The sequence below is a fragment of the Schistocerca serialis genome, chromosome 9 (assembly GCF_023864345.2).
Source record: "Schistocerca serialis cubense isolate TAMUIC-IGC-003099 chromosome 9, iqSchSeri2.2, whole genome shotgun sequence".
NCBI classification, from domain to species: Eukaryota; Metazoa; Arthropoda; class Insecta; order Orthoptera; family Acrididae; genus Schistocerca; species Schistocerca serialis.
Window position 1 is genome coordinate 29,260,426 of NC_064646.1, and position 17,489 is coordinate 29,277,914.

A 17,489-nucleotide genomic window follows, 5' to 3' on the forward strand; every position below is an offset into this window, starting at 1 on the left:
ACACCAAGTAGTGACATTATTTCAATAGATGCAGTCCATCAGTGGCACCCAGCAATGTTGAACATGTGCAGACACCAACAAGTGACATCATTTCAGTAGAAGCAGTCCATCAGTGGCACCCAGCAATGTTGAACATGTGCAAACACCAAGTAGTGACATCATTTCAGTAGAAGCAGTCCATCAGTGGCACCCAGCAATGTTGAACATGTGCAAACACCAAGTAGTGACATTATTTCAATAGATGCAGTCCATCAGTGGCACCCAGCAATGTTGAACATGTGCAGACACCAACAAGTGACATCATTTCAGTAGAAGCAGTCCATCAGTGGCACCCAGCAATGTTGAACATGTGCAAACACCAAGTAGTGACATTATTTCAATAGATGCAGTCCATCAGTGGCACCCAGCAATGGTCAACAGGTGCAAATACCAACAAGTGACATCATTTTAATAGAAGCAGTTCCATCAGTGGCACCCAGCAATGTTGAACATGTGCAAACACCAAGTAGTGACATTATTTCAATAGATGCAGTCCATCAGTGGCACCCAGCAATGTTGAACATGTGCAGACACCAACAAGTGACATCATTTCAGTAGAAGCAGTCCATCAGTGGCACCCAGCAATGTTGAACATGTGCAAACACCAAGTAGTGACATTATTTCAATAGATGCAGTCCATCAGTGGCACCCAGCAATGTTGAACATGTGCAGACACCAACAAGTGACATCATTTCAGTAGAAGCAGTCCATCAGTGGCACCCAGCAATGTTGAACAGGTGCAAACACCAAGTAGTGACATTATTTCAATAGATGCAGTCCATCAGTGGCACCCAGTAATGTTGAACATGTGCAGACACCAACAAGTTACATTATTTCAGTAGAAGCAGTTCATCAGTGGCACCCAGTAATGATGAGCAGGTCCAGACAGCAGTCCATAATACTGACTATCACTAATCACACTGTTCATCAGAGTTTATAAGCAGAAATTAAACATGTCCTAGTGGCACCAATCGTGTAGAAAAATTGCAAGTAACAGTCCATTCTAAGTGTCACCCGTCATTTTAACAAGTGCAGGTAACAGTCCATAATATTCACTGTCACTAATCAGACAGTTCAGGCATGAACAACAGTTTGAATGCACACACAATTACTTTTACAAAATTATTATCAATGCTCTTACACTAAACATACAAATTATAAGAAACACACAAATAATATCAGATAATTGTCATATTAACTATTACAAATACACAAATATCAGTAAACCTATAATATTTATGGGTGTCAGTGCAAGCCACAACAAGCAAGTAAAATAATATTTAGGAGATAGGTCGGTACCAAATTTGGGATAGGAAAGGAAAACACACAAAACACACTCACTCATCTTTCATCCACATTAGTGCTACTGTGTAACTAAATAGTGTTAACTGTGTAAATGCAATTCTGTCAAAATTTGATGTTCATCATGTGTATCAAGTAGTAGTGGCACATTGTATAACAGTCAATAATAGTTAGTCAACGTCATAGTCATCATGTCAAGACCAATGTTTGCCAAGCCAGATCAAAATGTACGGTTGCTGAACAGCTGTCAGTGAGCCAAGATATGCAAATGCTTCCTCTCTCAAAAAAAGTGTATACTGCTTAGTGATTTAACAAAGTGTGTGCGTAGACAATCTTCCTTCTACTTGAGTGTTCTAGTCTGCCATCTTCATCCTCCTTGTTCCATATAGACCAACAAAAAAATATATATATACTCCTCACTTACTTCACCTCTTATCCACCAAAACTCCAATAATCATCAGCATCACATAATCTCAATACTTCAATAATACCTCTTACATCGATACATATAAATCTTATCATCAATATCATTTACCTTACCTCTTGTCCACCAAAACTCCAATAATCATCAACTTCATATAATCTCAATACCTCAATAATACCTCTTCAATACGTCGATACATATAAACCTTATTATCAATATCATTTCACTTCCATAACAACTCTTTCCCCTAGTCACTCTCCTCGAACAAGTACAGATAAAATCCTAGTGCAAACTTCAATTCATCATCCCATACAATCCGAAGACATAATGTCCACACACAACCTCTGCGTAATCTATCTGACCCAAATCTTCTACTCATTATGAATCATAAAATACATTTTGGTTACCTTGTCCATCATTAAATAAGAGAAATGCATACATGACCTCTAACAGCCTTCAGTTTGAATAATTTTCAGTAAGTAGGTGCAAGTACGTAGTATGAAAGATCACATAAGGCTTTGAGTGAATGAATCGTAATATTTCACAGTGTGTACACCACTTCAAGAATCATGGCAAAACAGAAGCAAACATGTGGAGTATTTCTTGTGTCAAGTGTCACTTGCTATTTCAATTGCTCACGAAGTGTAATAACTGTCAATGGTCTAAACCTAGTGTTGGTGTGTCATGTCATTAACTTCCTTCTTATTAGCATAAATTTATACAGCTTCCATAAAACCTCCAGCTCATGTGACTTCTATGAAGTTTCTTGTACTAATGTCGTTCGTCGAATTATAGCAGTTCATTTTCTTATCTTAAAATATTAAGCACTGAGCGTAAGCAAAACATGCAATAGCGAGTAAATATACCAGTAGAGAACAGAATGTCAACAAGTGGATGCAGCACAATTCCTACAACGAGGCTCTGCCAAGCGAACAATCTATAATTAATACCATAGTGTGACCTAAACTCCATGTTCGTACACCGCATATCAGCATTTCTATATACCAAATTAAAGAGTAGTTATGACGACAAAAGAGAAATGTGTAGATATGCAATCCATACGCAAGCAGCAAATATGTATCTTACATAATAAACAGGTCATTAGCATCATATCAGCATAAGCAAATAAATGTTCATATGTAATCTTAATAAGTAAACATGAAGGCGCAAGCAGATAAATCACAAAGTATAACTTACATACATAACATCGGAGCGTGGAATGTCAGATCCCTTAATCGGGCAGGTAGGTTAGAAAATTTAAAAAGGGAAATGGATAGGTTGAAGTTAGATATAGTGGGAATTAGTGAAGTTCGGTGGCAGGAGGAACAAGACTTCTGGTCAGGTGACTACAGGGTTATCAACACAAAATCAAATAGGGGTAATGCAGGAGTAGGTTTAATAATGAATAGGAAAATAGGAATGCGCGTAAGCTACTACAAACAGCATAGTGAACGCATTATTGTGGCCAAGATAGATACGAAGCCCACGCCTACTACAGTAGTACAAGTTTATATGCCAACTAGCTCTGCAGATGACGAAGAAATTGAAGAAATGTATGATGAAATAAAAGAAATTATTCAGATTGTGAAGGGAGACGAAAATTTAATAGTCATGGGTGACTGGAATTCGAGTGTAGGAAAAGGGAGAGAAGGAAACATAGTAGGCGAATATGGATTGGGGGACAGAAATGAAAGAGGAAGCCGCCTGGTCGAATTTTGCACAGAGCACAACATAATCATAACTAACACTTGGTTTAAGAATCATGAAAGAAGGTTGTATACATGGAAGAATCCTGGAGATACTAAAAGGTATCAGATAGATTATATAATGGTAAGACAGAGATTTAGGAACCAGGTTTTAAATTGTAAGACATTTCCAGGGGCAGATGTGGACTCTGACCACAATCTATTGGTTATGACCTGTAGATTAAAACTGAAGAAACTGCAAAAAGGTGGGAATTTAAGGAGATGGGACCTGGATAAACTAAAAGAACCAGAGGTTGTACAGAGATTCAGGGAGAGCATAAGGGAGCAATTGACAGGAATGGGGGAAATAAATACAGTAGAAGAAGAATGGGTAGCTTTGAGGGATGAAGTAGTGAAGGCAGCAGAGGATCAAGTAGGTAAAAAGACAAGGGCTAGTAGAAATCCTTGGGTAACAGAAGAAATATTGAATTTAATTGATGAAAGGAGAAAATATAAAAATGCAGTAAGTGAAACAGGCAAAAAGGAATACAAACGTCTCAAAAATGAGATCGACAGGAAGTGCAAAATGGCTAAGCAGGGATGGCTAGAGGACAAATGTAAGGATGTAGAGGCCTATCTCACTAGGGGTAAGATAGATACCGCCTACAGGAAAATTAAAGAGACCTTTGGAGATAAGAGAACGACTTGTATGAATATCAAGAGCTCAGATGGAAACCCAGTTCTAAGCAAAGAAGGGAAAGCAGAAAGGTGGAAGGAGTATATAGAGGGTCTATACAAGGGCGATGTACTTGAGGACAATATTATGGAAATGGAAGAGGATGTAGATGAAGATGAAATGGGAGATATGATACTGCGTGAAGAGTTTGACAGAGCACTGAAAGACCTGAGTCGAAACAAGGCCCCCGGAGTAGACAATATTCCATTGGAACTACTGACGGCTGTGGGAGAGCCAGTCCTGACAAAACTCTACCATCTGGTGAGCAAGATGTATGAAACAGGCGAAATACCCTCAGACTTCAAGAAGAATATAATAATTCCAATCCCAAAGAAAGCAGGTGTTGACAGATGTGAAAATTACCGAACTATCAGCTTAATAAGTCACAGCTGCAAAATACTAACACGAATTCTTTACAGACGAATGGAAAAACTAGTAGAAGCCAACCTCGGGGAAGATCAGTTTGGATTCCGTAGACACACTGGAACACGTGAGGCAATACTGACCTTACGACTTATCTTAGAAGAAAGATTAAGGAAAGGCAAACCTACGTTTCTAGCATTTGTAGACTTAGAGAAAGCTTTTGACAATGTTGACTGGAATACTCTCTTTCAAATTCTAAAGGTGGCAGGGGTAAAATACAGGGAGCGAAAGGCTATTTACAATTTGTACAGAAACCAGATGGCAGTTATAAGAGTCGAGGGACATGAAAGGGAAGCAGTGGTTGGGAAGGGAGTAAGACAGGGTTGTAGCCTCTCCCCGATGTTGTTCAATCTGTATATTGAGCAAGCAGTAAAGGAAACAAAAGAAAAATTCGGAGTAGGTATTAAAATTCATGGAGAAGAAATAAAAACTTTGAGGTTCGCCGATGACATTGTAATTCTGTCAGAGACAGCAAAGGACTTGGAAGAGCAGTTGAATGGAATGGACAGTGTCTTGAAAGGAGGATATAAGATGAACATCAACAAAAGCAAAACAAGGATAATGGAATGTAGTCTAATTAAGTCGGGTGATGCTGAGGGAATTAGATTAGGAAATGAGGCACTTAAAGTAGTAAAGGAGTTTTGCTATTTGGGGAGCAAAATAACTGATGATGGTCGAAGTAGAGAGGATATAAAATGTAGGCTGGCAATGGCAAGGAAAGCGTTTCTGAAGAAGAGAAATTTGTTAACATCCAGTATAGATTTAAGTGTCAGGAAGTCATTTCTGAAAGTATTCGTATGGAGTGTAGCCATGTATGGAAGTGAAACATGGACGATAAATAGTTTGGACAAAAAGAGAATAGAAGCTTTCGAAATGTGGTGCTACAGAAGAATGCTGAAGATTAGATGGGTAGATCACATAACTAATGAGGAAGTATTGAATAGGATTGGGGAGAAGAGAAGTTTGTGGCACAACTTGACCAGAAGAAGGGATCGGTTGGTAGGACATGTTCTGAGGCATCAAGGGATCACCAATTTAGTATTGGAGGGCAGCGTGGAGGGTAAAAATCGTAGAGGGAGACCAAGAGATGAATACACTAAGCAGATTCAGAAGGATGTAGGTTGCAGTAGGTACTGGGAGATGAAAAAGCTTGCACAGGATAGAGTAGCATGGAGAGCTGCATCAAACCAGTCTCAGGACTGAAGACCACAACAACAACAACATAACCACAGTGAGCGCAATTAATCAGGTGACAATTATAATTTAAATAAATAAGCACAGCAGGCACATAATTAAAAAATATGACATCAGTGAAAAAGCATAAAATATACAGATAACAACACTGTTCATTAATCAATCATTGTCAAAATCAGTAAATGTACGCAAGCACGTCGCTTCACAAGTAAATTCATAGAACATGAAATTTAGCGCATAGAATGAATCACGTAATCGCGGCAGCAAATTACGTCTAAAGTACGTACCTAAGTGGAAATATGTTACCTGAAAAATAAACTCAATTAACAGTTACCTTTTTGGTTTATTACTTTTTTTTCTCCGAAATTACATTCTTCCTGAAAATTTCTCGATAGCAAGTCGTCTTAACGTCGGACACGCACAGAATTTACCTGAAGTTCTTAACTATTTTATACAACCATATCCTGAAAAATACTGAACGTTAATAACATAATTCATCAAGTCACTCTAGCTTTATACTGAATTTATTCGGAGAAATTAGACTGTGTATTTGTTTACGGCTGTCAGTGCATTCGCACTGAGCGCTCGATCAGCTGTAGGCGCGTGACGTAGGAAGCAATTGTTCGCGGTCAACGACTGCCTTGTGCGGCGCGCAGACTTGACTGTTGCTTTGAGTATGTGCCGCCGCCAAAACACAGCGCAGTATCCTTGTACTCCCCGCATGTTTACATGTAGCTGTTAGTTTCTCTAAAGTATGTCATTCCACAAAAATTTTAACGTTTGATGTATGATGTATTCCCTTAGAGCGTCGAGATTTAAGAGTTTCTACTTCGACAGTGTTATCATGAATAATTTTGCGAACCCTATATGGACCGTTATAAAGCAGAAAAAATTTGCGACACAAGCCTTTTCCTTTGTGAGACAACGATGAGACTTAATTAACACCCTCTGACCAACTGACAAGGTTTTTAAAGGACCAGGACGTTTAGCTGATTTCTCTCTTCTAGCAGCCGCAGATGCAATATTTTGCAGAGCTAGGTTGACAACGTCAGAATGCCGCAGTTTCCGTGAAGGCGGAAAAGGAACGATTTCAGAAATGCGATTTGTCGGTGCTTTATTTTTTAATGTCAGTATAGGCGGTAAAGAAGTTGAATCATTAGGGAGTTCATTCAGAATGTTTTGAAAAATATGAAGATACTGATCCCAAGTTCTGTGATTCTGATGACAATAAAGACGACACAATTTATTGATTTCCTTCATCCATCTCTCTGAAGCGTTAGATTGAGGGTGAAAAAGTGAAATGAAAATTGGTTTAATCTTACGACGCCATAGAGTACGAAGCCAAATTTTAGAGCGAAACTGTGATCCATTATCTGATATAACCTTATCAACATGACCCACTTCTTTAAGAAAATGTTTGATGAAAGCATTATATACTGAACGAGCTGTTGCTTTGCATAAAGGTGTAAAACACACATATTTTGATGTCAACTCCACTGCTACCAAAATGTACGCAAAACCATTAGTAGAACGAACCACTGGACCGAACAAATCGACTGCAGCCATGTCCTTTAATTTCGCTGGAATGATAGGAAATAACGGTGCTCTGTGAGAAATAGTTGGCGGCTTAGCCTTTTGACATAATTTGCATTTGGCAAGAACAGATCGAATACTTTTTCCATATTACTGAAGTAGCAATTTTCTCGTAATTTATGAAAGCATTTTCTGGGACCAAAGCGTGCATAACTGAAATGTGTGTACCAAATCAATTTTTTAACCCACTCATCAGGAATACAAACTAACCAGACAGAGTTGTCTACCGATTTTCATTTAAAAAGAACTTTCCAGATAGTTCGCAAAAACGAGGTGTGGCCAAATTGTCCAATCTAACAAAGCGTCTAAGAAAATTACAGACACCAAGGAAACTACGAACATCACGTTTTGTGGTAGGAACAGCATAATTACGAATAGCGTCTAGTTTCTCTGGATCAGGAAGAATACCTTCTGTAGAAATAATGTAACCAAGAAATTTCACCTGAGAACGACCAAATTCAGATTTTTTCAAGTTCACTGTAATGCCAACTCTTGCAAAGATACGTAATAATGAATCCAAAATTTTGTTGTGCTCACTCCAAGAACGTTTAGCAATAAGAATATCGTCAACATATGAAGTAATATTGTTACGAAGATAAACAGGTAAAATTTCGTTTAAACTACGAATGAATGCTGCTGAAGGTACAGTAAGTCCAAACGGTAATTTCCGAAATCACTTTTGGGTAAAATAGTCATATCCGGTTATTGTTTACTTACTCTCTAGATAGATTGATAGTCGAAGAGTTGGTTTGACAGATGCAAAGAATAGTAAAAGAGTAGGCAGCGGTGCAGAAAACTAAAAGGGAAATAGCACCACTACAGCTCGGGGCCCTATGCACACTACGGCACATATTCACTTAGTGTAGTGAATCCCCTGAGGACTTAATAGCCGCACATAATTTCCAGTTTGTGACTTAGTGGCCAATTTGGTGGAAGTGCGTACATAAATTGATCTAACCATGAACATGGATGTATGTCATTATTAGAATTACGAAAGATCTTAAATTTCCGAACAGTCAAAAAGTGTTTATAGTCAAAGTTTTCGCCTCGTGGCGACAAAGACCTACCGCGTCTGTCGCAGTCCGAATGTCGATTATTGTCAAGTTCGCGCTCCTGGCGCTCTCTTGTTGCATCCCGTAAATGAAACAAATTACTTTCTTCAAACCCCTAAATTTCTTTTGCTGTCTTTTCCTACGATTTCGCCTTCAATTTGTTTGACTTGCTTTTTTAATGCCTCAAATTCCCTTTTCACGCGTTCATTAAATTTTCCCTGATTTTCAACATGCTTATTTATGTTCTGGTACTCTTCGGTTTCTGCAAATGGTAATGGAGCTGTATCATCCGAATCTCTGTCCCCATGTAAACTAAGATTTGTCAATTTATCTGAAATTTCCTCAACTCTTTCCGATAAGTCACCTAATTGTTCTTTCTGTTTATTAACGTCTTCCGTAAGTGTCGCGACTCGAGTTTCAGTATTGACACATCTGGTAGTCAGCTGTTCATATTGTTGTGTTAGGTTACTTAATCTGTCATTTGGTACGGATTCCTCGATTCTCTCAAATATTTCATCCTTATCATGTGCACGTTGTAAATTTAACTCTGAAAATTTTTGTACTATCACGCGATCTCTTTCTTCCTGTTCTCTATCCTGTTCCTTTTGTCTACTCTCTACTGCAATTAATCTGTTATTGTGAGAATTCAAAATCGGTTGTACTTCTTCTCTGATTTCTTTCTTTAATTCATCTTTCATATTTTTGAAACGTGTCCCTATTCGTGAGTCTAACCGTGTTTCCATTGTTCCCATCTCAGTTTTAATTGTCCCTATCTCTGTTTTTAATTCAGATCCTAACTGTGATCCAAGTGAGTCTAACCGTGTTTCCATTGTTCCCATCTCAGTTTTAATTGTCCCTATCTCTGTTTTTAATTCAGATCCCAAATTTAATATTACACGCATCAACTGCTCCATATTAAATGGTTCAAAATTCTTTTCGCCCCTAACATTTGCCGCAAAATTAACTTCCTTCTGCATAGCCATAAAGCTATCCGTGTTTTTTATACTATTCCAGAATCTTCTATCGTTAATCTCGAATTCTGTGAATTTTCTGATTGAGAAAAATTTTGAAATGGTTCCGGACTATTTTCCCGACTTATTACATTGTTTTCCACTTCATTATTCAACATAATGTTCTCCTGCGTTGGCGAGTTCGCCATGTCAACAATTTCGTCATTCTGACTATCCATCATTTTTGCCTTTTTCATCGATCGTGTAATCATTTACAAAACATACAAAACTCGTCACTGTACGAAAATTACACACAATGACTCTTTATCTCCAACAATACCATTTACACGAAATGTTTCCTTCAAACACGATTAACGAACAATTGAAATAATTGCACTAAATTGTCAAACCCATAGACAAGACAACAAAAATTAAATTTTTAAAAATACCATTAGAAGAATGCCAATTAACAAATCTACACATGCAATATAGATTACAATTACTAAACTACAAATGACTACAACAATACTACTGTCTACTATTTTTACAATCAGAAGATTCCAAGGGACGATCCTGGCAGGGTCGCCACATGCATGGGGGCTTAATTATTATAATGCAAATAATTTTTTATTTTTCGTAGTTGTATGTCCGATTACGAAGTCTCGTAAATGGTTGGCCCTGGCTAGTTTTAGTACGCAATCTGACTGCATAGAATAACAACAAAGAATGAAAGAAAATTTTCGTTAACACAATTAATTAATTAAGTCCCCAGCAACTATAAAACGTACAAAACCAAAGCACAAGTGTAACTGTTCTGTGTGTGGAAGTGTGATTCAACGTACACATCTGGCACGGTTCTTCTTCAATAAGACAAGAAATTTTAAATACCATTTATACTAAAGTAATTAAAAAAATAGAAATACTATAATTGCGCAAGAAAACCAGAATTACACTCTAATACAAGAACACAAGCCAGATGCTTTGTTGACTGAACCTGTAATGACGCATTATTCAAGACATAGAAATAATGAAAAAAAAGCGAGTTTTGTTACCTTCTTATATATTGATGAAAAGCACTCTAATCATTACAATATCTCCATTAGAACAACATCTGCTGTCTAGCCCATCAAACAACAGCATAAAACATGAACAAGCACTCACTACTACGACTTCTCGACAAGCACTCTTCACTACGACATCTCAGCAAGCACTGTCCACCACGAGTTCTCGACAAGCACTGCGTACTACGAGTTCTCAACAAGCACTGCCAGTGGAGGCGGCTGAATAATACTCTTTGGCGCAATCTCTGGCGCTGTGGCTCAGTGTAGCCACCTTTCAACACACAGTGTTTAGAGAACCATGACCCGTCTATGGTAGTGTCCAGGGAACCATCATAAATGCGATGCCTTTAATGTACTTAACTTCTTTAAATAAAAGTGTCATTTCTGTTCGTCTTACTGAGTCTTTCCTTCAGTTACCTTCCGCATTGTTCTGTTGTGGTTCTTTCTATGAATGGCCCGAAATTCGTCATGCTACAGTTGCTTCCGTCCTTAAGTTATGCAGACTAGTGTATATAAACAGGGTTTTCAACGCTTATTTTCAACCCATTTGAGGATTCATTCGCCGGCTGCTGTGGCCGAGATGTTCTAGGCGCTTCAGTCCGGAATCGCGCTGCTGCTACGGTCGCAGGTTCGAATCCTGCGACGGCCATGGATGTGTGTGATGTCCTTACTTCAGCTTTAAGTAGTTATAAGTCTAGGGGACTGATGACCTCAGACGTTAAGTCCCATAGTGTCTAGTGCCATTTTTTGAGGATTCCTTAAAGTCTCTCACCAACAAATAAAATATTGTACTTGGTTGAAATAAGCAATATTTTGTGGCGGACAATACTTCCGCCTTTACCTATTACCTTTACATGAACACCAACATCAACGTTTATGCATCCGTACATACCAGTACTACACTGAAGCACCAAAAAAACTGGTATAGGCATGCGTATTCAAATGCGGACTTGTAAACAGGCTGAATACGGCGCTGCGGTCGGCAACGCCTGTATGAGACAACAAGCGTCTGGCGCAGTTGTTAGGTCGGTTACTGCTGCTACAATGGCAGGTTATCAAGATGTAAGTGAGTTTGAACGTAATGTTATAGTCGGCGCACATGCGATGTGATACACCATCTCCGAGGTAGCGATGAAGTGGGGATTTTCCCGTAAGATCATTTCACGAGTGTACCGTGAATATCATGGATCGGGTAAAACATCAAAACTCCGACATCGCTCCTGTCGGAAAAAGATCCTGCAAGAACGGGACCAACGACGACTGGAGAGAATCGTTCACGGTGACAGAAGTTCCAGCCTTTCGCAAATTGCTTCAGATTTCAATACTGGGTCATCAACAAGTGTCCGCGTGCGAGGATCCATTCAACGAAACATCATCGGTATGGGCTATCGGAGCCTAATTCCGATTCGTGTACCCTTTATGACTGCACGACACAAAGCTTTACGTCTCGACTGGGCCTGTCAACACCAGCATTGGACTGTTGATGACTGGAAACAGGTTGCCTGGTCGGACGAGTCTCGTTTCAAATTGTATCGAGCGGACGGACGTGTACAGGTATGGAGACAACTTTATGAATCCATGGACCCTGCATGTCAACTGGGGACTGTTCGAACTGATGAAGGCACTGTAATGGTGTGAGGCGTGTGCACTTGGAGAGGTATGGGACCGCTGATACGTCGATATGCGACTCTGACAGGTAACACGTACGTAAGCATCCTGTCTGATCACCTGCATCCATTTACATTCCGAGACTTGGGTAATTCCAGCAGGACAATGCGATACCTCACACGTCCCGAATTGCTACAGAGTGGTTCCAGGAACACTCTTCTGAGTGTAACCATTTTCGTTGGCCACCGAACTCGCCGGTCATGAACATTATTGACCATATCTGGGATGCCTTGCAACGTGCTGTTCAAAAGAGATCTCCATCCCCTTGTACTCCTATGGGTTTATGAACAGCCCTTCAGAATCCTTGGTGTCAGTTCTCACCAGCACTAGTTCAGACATTAGTCGAGTCCATGCCACGGCGTGTTGCGGCACTTCTGCGTGCTCGCGGGGGTCCTTCACGATATTGGGCAGGTGTACGAGTTTCTTTGGCTCTTCAGTGTACATAAGTACTCTCACTCGAAATTGGCTCAAATATAAGATGAGTTTGTATGGTGGTAGGATTTGATGGTACTTCCTCGTTTGGCCGGCCGGAGTGGCCGAGTGGTTCTAGGCGCTTCAGTCTGGAACCGCACGACCGCAACGGTCGCAGGTTCGAATTCTGCCTCGGTCGTGGATGTGTGTGGTGTCCTTAGGTTAGTTAGGTTTAAGTAGTTCTAAGTTCTAGGGGACTGATGACCTCCGCTGTTAGGTCCCATAGTGCTCAGAGCCATTTGAACCATTTTTGAACTTCCTCGTGTGTTTTAAGAAACTCTCAAATTTTATGCAGTTGTTGTTGTGGCTAGTTCGTAGTTCCTCGCGTTTGTCTTGCATTCGCGCCACACGGGTCAGTTTTCACGCAACTGGTGGAGCAGATTCGATAGTGTATTCAGCGCTGCGGCGTATCGGGGAATACCGACCCCTTGTGAGTATCAGTATTCCAGCGCTAAATCCTTCATTACGACCTTAAAAACGAATGCAGTTTTTGGTGCCTTCAAACACCGATTCTCGCACATGATTTACGTGAAATGACTGATTGACGTCAAATGAAGGCTAACAAACGAATGAGGTCAATAGCGCAATGTGGCAACACAGATTAAAATTCATAAGCACGTCGCATATGATTACTCACCCGAATAATGACGTGCTGCCTGCAATTACGAGAGCGCAACGCAAGATCTGTCAGTTACGCATTCGCCAAAAAACATTTTGACCACAACATCATCAGAAGTTAATTATGGAAGATAAACAGAACTAGTAACGCTTTCATGCTACAATGTCTGATGGAGTAAACAGTCGTTGGCGTCCCCTAATGGACTGGAAGCCCGTTTCCAGTGTTATACGAAGCGGGCCAATGAATAAATTTGATACTAGTAGTCGAATGCTATAACTAATAAACACAATTACGAAGCCATTAACAGCTGCATTAAGAAAGAAAATTATTAGTTTATTTAGCATACACCCATCTGTGGGTTAAAAGTCGGCAACGCTAGCTGATATGGTGGCTGTCATTCTGGAAGTCATTGCCACGAATCTTGCAGCGGCTGTTACCGGGATCAGTGCGAATTTATTAACTGAAAGCAATTGGCAGTGAATATTACGACATCGAGTAACGTAAGCTCAAATCAGTACTTACTAACAAAGCAGGAATCGTCTTAAACAGTAACAAGCACAGGGCCGGAACAGAGTGCAAAGATATTCTGGTATCAGCGTAGCGTAGGCTTCAGGTTAAGTACAGGATGGCTATAATTAAAGTGCAGCTACTCACAGAAGTATCTGTGTGGGCTACAACTATCGGCAGTGCAACTTGCTAAATGCGTTGATTCGGAACCGATTTACGCTGGAAAAAGAATAATTCCAATTTTGGCCACTAGGTTGTAACCTCCCAACAGATAAAAAATATAACTATAACATTGACATTTAGTGTAACCTCCCAACAGATAAATTCCGTAACCCTGGAACAATAAAATGTAACTAATCTCCTAATAAAAAAATGTGACTCATAGATAACCTTTCAATAATTGACTGTGAATTAAACTGTTAAATTTTGGACATCAGCAGTGCTGCGTCATGGCCCTGAAACATAATATTGAATAAATTGAAAATTCTTACCTCAATAAGGTCGCCGGATAAAAAATATATATCTGCTCCTATAAGAAATTTTTCTGGCACAGCCCAGTGCAATGCTGGCCGACAGATTTGTCGTGTATAAAAATAACAACTGAATTTTTCTTTGCAATAATCGGGATGACCATGGATTGAAGAAATTAGTAAATTCTTTAAATTGAGATGATTATTGTCAAAAGTTAATTTTTATAAGAAAGATTATTACTAAGAGATTTTTTGAAAAACATTTACATGGGACTTGATATTACAATAGTATGCATGCGCGAGGCTGCTTTTACCTTATACTATATCGCTCTTATAGCTTACATATCGCAGGCAGCGCGTGAGCAATCCATCGAAATTACATCCGCTCAAGTGCGCTAGCAACAAATTCCTCAGTCATGGACCTCTTACTAGGCGCAATGCAAGAAGGGCGCATAGTAATTTTCCTGTATCAGGAAAGGGATGAGGACAGAAAAGGTGAAACACGTGAGAAAATCGTAATCTCGATTTTATTATTAACCACCGGCTACACACATTTTACTCAATATTAATACCGGAGACGGTGACAGGATGCTCTACAGCGCCAAATTTTCACCTTGTGGACAAAATTGGAACTAATTTTTTTCCTGCATAAATCGGTCCCACATTAAACCAATGGCATATTACGAAGTTTTTATCTGCACCGTAATTACAGAGCACACTTGACATCCGGCAGTACTGCTCTTTAATTATCACCTAAAACCAAACGAGAAAATCTCAGAATGCCCAACGGTACCGACTGGTCGTCACGTCGTCCTCACGATGTGGATATGGAGGGGCATATGGTCAGCACATCGGTCTTCCGGCTGCTGTCAGTTTTCATGGCCGGAGCCGCTACTTCTCAGCCAAGCAACCTTTCAATTGGCCTCGCAATGGCTGAGTGCACCCCGCTTGCCAACAGCGCTCGGCAGATCTGAACAGTGACTCATCCAAGTACCTGACAGCGCTTAACCCTGGCGACCTGCTGTAATGGTACTTGAAGTACGTAACCATTACGGCACCTCACCTCAACCTCTCAATACCAGCAATATTCTACCGTGTTTCCGTAAAATTGTTTAGATATTTCTGTGACAACATTCAGATTTGATTTCATTAATGTAGAGGTACTTCGATACATCGATATGTATACATTGCAATGATATTATTGTTATGTGTATTCTTTCTTTTGTCACTATGATCATTGACGTACTTGTAACTCAGATTTTTTGGCGCGTAAGCAGTTATTAGAGAGTCAAGCTTTGGTAGTCATGTTAAAAAGACGCAAATTGTAGTCAGTTTATGAAATGTGAACTTTAACAGTGAGAAAGATATTTTCAAGTATGTTTTATATTATGAAGTGATGTCTTGGAACGAGTTACATGATATTGAAGCAAAAGTAATAAAAAATAAGTTTAACTTAAATTCGGAGTGCTGATTACTTTTTTACATCACCATTGTCCTAACTTGCAAAAGTTTAATCTTCAAGAATGGTTTATGAAACACATCTATAAAACTTTTGAATATCGCACAATAACACCTAGGCCTCTTTGCATCCGAGCTTGGAATCATCACTACCTAGATTTTCGACGATTGAGCCATGAGTTCACAACGAGACCAGCGTGGGAAACACGAAAAGATGAGTGCCTAGTTTATCCATTATTTCAAGAAATGACTTTATTAACTGTGCTCTAATGACACCTGCCACATAATATAACTTTAGTATTGCCCGAAAACGCAATATTTAGCAGCGTGAGCAACACAACAATCATAATTAATTTTTGACCTTTGTTGTGGTAGGGTTGTTAGACTGCCCGTAACCAGGTTACCACTGCGGTAAGGCCGTGGCTTAATTACAGTGAAGAGCCAAATAATCTGGTACAACTACTAATATCGTGTAGGGTCCCCCGCGGGCACGCAGAAGTTCCGCAACGTGACGTGGCATGGACTCGACTATGTCTGAAGCAGTGCTGAAGGGAACTGACACCATGAATCCTGCAACGCTGTCCATAAATCCATGAGTACGAGAGGGTGGAGATCTCTTCTGAACAGCACGTTGCAAGACATCACAGATATGCTAAATAATGTTCATGTCTGTGGAGTTTGGTGGCCAGCGGAAGTGTTTAAACTCAGAAGAGTGTTCCTGGAGCCACTCAGTAGCAATTCTGGACGTGTGGGGTGTCACATGATCCTGCTGGAATTGCCCAAGTCCGTCGGAATGAACAATGGCTGCAGATGATCAGACAGGACGCTGTAATATCCATGCCTATATTTTATTCAAAATAATATTCACGACAGCGCTGTATGTAGAATGTGACTGAACTTTGATCCTATTCTCGTGACACTGATAAAACTGACTTCAACGTTAATAAAATAATAAATAATCATTGTTAACGACATACTTTAATATTTTGTAAAAAGTTATATCTCAGACAACACCCATGTAAAACAGTAATGAAAATCTCAATCTTTTGTTATCTATGTTTTTTCTAGAAAAATCCTTCTTCTTGTTAGAGGAGCTGTACTCAGACGATGTGATTGACATCTCGTAACACAGAGGTTTGTAAAACAACTGTATTATGTGGCTAACCAACATTTGAAAATAGAGTTTATATCTTATTGAAATGAATCATCTTTGTTTGGAGCTTTATTTCGTAGTAATTCTCGTCCTACATAAATGTTAAGTTTTCTGCTCAGTTACAAAAGAGCGCAACCATTGGCGATATTGATCTACAGGGCACTTTATTAGCTAATGGTGAATATTAAGCCGTCAACATTGATAAATATTTTCAAATGTTAATGCATATAGTGAAGGTTTATTAACAGTAAAACACAGCCTGAACCAGAGTCGATAAGTTCAAATCGTTCAAATGGCTCTGAGCACTATGGGACTTAACTGCTGAGGTCATCAGTCCCCTAGAACTTAGAACTACTTATACGTAACTAACCTAAGGACATCACACACATCTATGGCCGAGGCAGGATTCGAACCTGCGACCGTAGCGGTCACGCGGTTCCAGACTGTAACGCCTAGAACCGCCCGGCCACTCCGGCCGGTAGAGTCGATAAGTGATTGTCTTATCTTAGCCTCCATCTTAGTGAAATATTACTGCGGCAGTGATAAATTGATTTTCTATACAGACATAAATGTTGTTGGTCATAATTGCGATAATAATTGTGTATTGGTGGCCGAGGACTCACTCCGAAGTAATAAATTCCAGTTAGACTGTGAATACATTGAACTTCTACGAATGCAAACAAC